At 40.4% G+C, this 4,990-nt stretch overlaps 1 long non-coding RNA gene across 1 annotated transcript; it reads right to left on the bottom strand.

Moving 5' to 3' along the window:
• Positions 1-312: 312 nt before the first annotated feature.
• LOC138351239 (uncharacterized) lies at positions 313-1,561 on the bottom strand. Its single transcript, XR_011222383.1, has 3 exons — positions 1,492-1,561; positions 817-935; positions 313-731 (listed from the first exon to the last, which is right to left on the bottom strand). It is a non-coding gene; the product is annotated as an uncharacterized lncRNA (long non-coding RNA).
• Between the last annotated feature and the right edge of the window lie 3,429 nt (positions 1,562-4,990).

Here is a 4,990-nt window from a genome sequence, read left to right as displayed (position 1 = left end):
GACGCAGGATCGAATCCTCGTCATGGCCCTTGTGGATTTATTCACACAAGTTACGTTTCTTTTAGTTTTGGAAGAGTCACGCATGTTGACCCAACTCTTCATCCTACAGAGTAGGTAGGATTTCGTTCGTACTTGTTATACAAAGACAAATTTTACTAGAAAATGTTAACGGCTCGCGATTTAGATGTACTGCCCACTATTGGGGCCTTTGTAGGTTAGAGTAAAGACTAACTATTTTTCTTTACATTGGGAAACATGAAAGACCGACTAGTTAGCATTACATATGGTTAACTTGCGTCAAGACATGATCAATTAGTTACAGTAGTTTAATGTTTAAGCATTCTATTCATACATACAAGATCTTTATGAACTTCAGCCCAGTTCCCCTCCAAGTTTCATTTGAAACTTTGCTAAAGATTTGAGCACTAGCGATACAGGATAAACAAGCAATGGGAACGAACTTAGTAAAATTAACACAAGGCACAAATTAATTTAATCGGAATAAAGGCACCTCACATCAAACAGACTTTTACCAGGGGACGAGAAGATAACCCACGAAGGTTGTAAAGGTTTCTTCGCCCGGCCTTTCGTGTATCCTGCCCTGCTGCAACTGTAAGTATATCCTGTCAAGTGTGTAGAGGTCCAGGGTCACCGAGGTGGAGGCGTATTCCAAGGTGGTGGTTGTCGCGTAAGCAGTCGCCCTATTCACGCCATTGTTGGTCAAAGACAGTCTGCAAACATGTGTAAATTTGAAATAATATTGTATGCACACTTATTCGTTTCAGCACTTCATAACGTTGGGCGTTTGCTACTCACGCAAAGTTGCTGGTCTGGTCACTAATAGCGCCGAAAATGAATAAATAACGTCCTGCAACAGGAACTACGAACTCGCTGGTTGTATTGTCCCAACCGCCTCCTGTGTTGGTCACCACTTCCTGTAGTAAAGGAAGTTAACTATTGTTTCCTCTAGAATATCTAGGAAGTTCAATAATTATATTAAAAATTTATAGTCTTAGAATAATTTGAGAAGTCTAGGACAGAATGTGACTAGTCTAGAGACGTTTAAATGCAGAACAGTTTATAATGTTTCTATCAAGAGCTGCAGGTAAGGACTGTTGACCATAAACAAGGGGGGGGGGGGAAGGTAGAGGGGTAACACCTAATTTACTAGTTTAGGGAATAATACTACACCGTCTTGGGTTTAAACTTAAGAGGAGTCAAGTGGTGCAAGTATACAAACTTACCGTGCATTATACAGTAGGTTTTAATTTTGTTTAACCTTTTCAGCTAACCTCATTAAAGAAACCCCCCCCCCCCCTTATTTTACTCTAGTGGTACGAAGATTTTGCAAGTTAAAGTCCCTGTAGCGTGTGTATAAATGCCACAAATAAATTACATTTTCATCAACTGAAACGCAAGTAGCGTACATTTTAACAAATTCTGTTACAGTACACTGCTAGACCTATCAAGACTCAAATTATCGAGTCTTACCTGAAAATGAACGTGAGCGACGGCGGTTAGTTTATCTGTAGCTCTCTTCACGTTGAAGGACACACGAGGCTTAGGGGAAGAAGTTTTTTTTTTTTTTTTTTTTTTTAGTGTTCACAATAACGGTACAATTTAGTAATTACGGAGCTGGGAGATCTACTCACCCCACGTCCCTCTGACGTTTTGTAGAGGTGTTAGTAGAGACGTTGGCGAGGGATCCAGTCTCATTGTGAAGAGTATTGAAAGTGTAGTGTTCTTCAGAGTCTATACCCATTGCTAGGAGACCCACAAGTACCATCCAGATCAGGGTTACGGCCATCTATTCAATACATCATCTAAAGTCACGCAGTGTAATAATTAAAACTGCTGATATAAACACTAGAAAACTCGTCTTATCTAAAGTTTTAGTATACTGCCAAGCAACACATAAAATAAAGATTCCATTTATTTAGTAACTTTTAACAACAAATCTAATACATTTAACAATCTTGCACACCTTCAGACACACTTGGAGCGAGTTCGGCTCCTATAATTTCTCTTGGACGAAGTGTTATGGAGATCAAATTAGTGCTTCTACCATCATCAACACGCTGTCAACAACCACAAGAGGAGTGTCTTTCCGAAATCTTATCTAAGTCATTATTGGCCAGTAATGTTATGTTAGAAAGAATTATTTCTGGCTAGAACACGAACGATCGACTCAACACACATGATTAAGCCATGGTCCTTATCATATAATATACAGTGTTTTCTCTGATAAGCTGTCGTATATTAGGATTCCGACTTTACAACTACTGTGCTTTGACAGGAACAAGGAGAGGTAGCAAGAATTAATCTTGGTATATCAGTTACTATGGGTGATGGAAGCTAGCCTCACATGAGGATAATTTGGTGTCTACATCCTAGTTATATCTGGTGAACTAAGCTTGCTGTACAATAAGACAAGGCACCTCCAATTTATTTACTAATATTTGTAGTTAATACTGTAGTTTGATTGGCTGCATATACATAAATTTAATATAAACCTCCCTAATGTGTAAGGATCGATTTGTGAGAAATATTGCAGAAATACAGTCCACTTAACATCATACAAATTGCTATCGAAATATTTAAATTAACGTAAATATAAACTCTATAAAAATTCACATAAATTAAATAAATATAAATCTCACAAGTTGGTTCCCACATTATATGGTACTTCGAACCGGATCATTATGATATTAAAAGTCCAAAGACTACAGCATTTAAGAATAATTCCCAACAGAATAGCTGGTGAATTTATCGTACTATGTGGCAATGATATCCCGTTTTCTATTGACGAAAAATTCCACTACAAGGTTCATTTTCTATGGGTAACTTGTGTATACAACACAGCAGCAATATTATCTGGCTATTGTATGTAATATTATTAAATGGTGTCGGCGTTTCTGACAGAGGGGACTGGATCCTTCAAGCGCAGCACCACAATGAGGGTCCCATACGGGATACCCTTCCTCCGCCCAGAGGAAACTGCATTCATCCGGACACTCAAGACCCGGGTAAAGTGACACTGGAGAAGGGAGTCTGGGAACTCAAAGGGAGCACCATGAACTGCCACATAGGTAGTCTCACTGCACCTGACCGACACTTTCACCGAACAACCACCCTCAGGCAGAGTCAACGTCCTCCCGTCATTGCGGCCGACAAAGTCACGATACACAGCCGTGGAGCAGAATTTCACAGTGTTTAAATACCCCGAAATTACCATCTCTTTTAAGGGTCTGAGCGTGGTGCAGCGGGTTAAAGGCATACCTGTTATGCCAGTTGCTGGAAGGTTTCTGTGCTGGCTAGGGTTCGAGTCTCTTGGTGGGAAAGTGTTCTAAAGTTGTATAACTTCACTTGTGTGTTTAGGCAAGTTGTGCATCAAGCATAGACACAGAGTTCTCCCATATTAACAGGGACGAGATGAAAAACATAAGTGACCCATCACTTGCTCTAGTTGCCTTGGGAGGTGGTAATCTTTGGGGTGTTGAAATACCCTGAAATTACCATCTCTTTTAAGGGTCTGAGCATGGTGCAGTGGGTTAAAGGCGTACCTGTTATGCCAGTTGCTGGAAGGCTTATGTGCTGGCTAGGGTTCGAGTCTCCTGGTGGGAAAGTGTTCTAAAGTTGTATAACTTCATTTGCATGTTTAGGCAAGTTGTGCATCATATATATATATATATATATATATATATATATAACCACATGTGAAAAAGAGAAAATGCTTAACGCGTTTTCGGCTAATTCGTCTTCATCAGAGCAAAGTAGAATGAAGAGTAGTCATCTTCATTCTACTTTGCTCTGATGAAGGCGAATTAGCCGAAAACGCGTTAAGCATATTCTCTTTTTCACATGTGGTTATTCTGCATACTTGGATCAGTGTTTTTGTGATCATTGTTGCATATATATATATATATATATATATATATATATATATATATATATATATATATATATATATATATATATATATATATATATATATATGCGAACAAGCCTGAATGGTCCCCAGCACAATATGCAACTGAAAACTCACACCCCAGAAGTGACTCGAACCCATACTCCCAGGAGCAACGCAACTGGTATGTACAAGACGCCTTGATCCACTTGACCATCACGACCGGACATAATGAGGTGATAGCCGAGGCTATTTGAACCACCCCACTGCCGGCACTCGGATAGTAATCTTGGGCATAGTCGTGATGGTCAAGTGGATTAAGGCGTCTTGTACATACCAGTTGCGTTGCTCCTGGGAGTATGGGTTCGAGTCACTTCTGGGGTGTGAGTTTTCAGTTGCATATTGTCCTGGGGACCATTCAGGCTTGTTCGCATTTGTGTTCCTCACATGTGCCCCAAAGAATGAGGTGATTTGGTAAAATGCTATGCCCAAAATTACTATCCGAGTGCCGGCGGTGGGGTGGTTCAAATAGCCTCGGCTATCACCTCATTATGTCCGGTCGTGATGGTCAAGTGGATTAAGGCGTCTTGTACATACCAGTTGCGTTGCTCCTGGGAGTATGGGTTCGAGTCACTTCTGGGGTGTGAGTTTTAAGTTGCATATTGTCCTGGGGACCATCCAGGCTTGTTCGCATTTGTGTTCCTCACGTGTGCCCCAAAGAATGAGGTGATTTGGTAAAATGCTATGCCGAAGATTACTATCCGAGTGCCGGCGGTGGGGTGGTGCAAATAGCCTCGGCTATCACCTCATTATGTCCGGTCGTGATGGTCAAGTGGATTAAGGCATCTTGTACATACCAGTTGCGTTGCTCCTGGGAGTATGGGTTCGAGTCACTTCTGGGGTGTGAGTTTTTAGTTATATATATATATATATGTCGTACCTAGTAGCCAGAACTCACTTCTCAGCCTACCATTCAAGGCCCGATTTGCCTAATAAGCCAAGTTTTCCTGAATTAATATATTTACTATAATTTTTTTCTTATGAAATGATAAAGCAACCCTTTTCTCTATGTATGAGGTCAAT

The sequence above is a fragment of the Procambarus clarkii genome, chromosome 49, assembly GCF_040958095.1.
Source record: "Procambarus clarkii isolate CNS0578487 chromosome 49, FALCON_Pclarkii_2.0, whole genome shotgun sequence".
Lineage (NCBI taxonomy): Eukaryota > Metazoa > Arthropoda > Malacostraca > Decapoda > Cambaridae > Procambarus > Procambarus clarkii.
The sequence above is the reverse complement of the archived record's forward strand: the minus strand, read 5'-3'. Positions and strand labels throughout refer to the sequence as shown.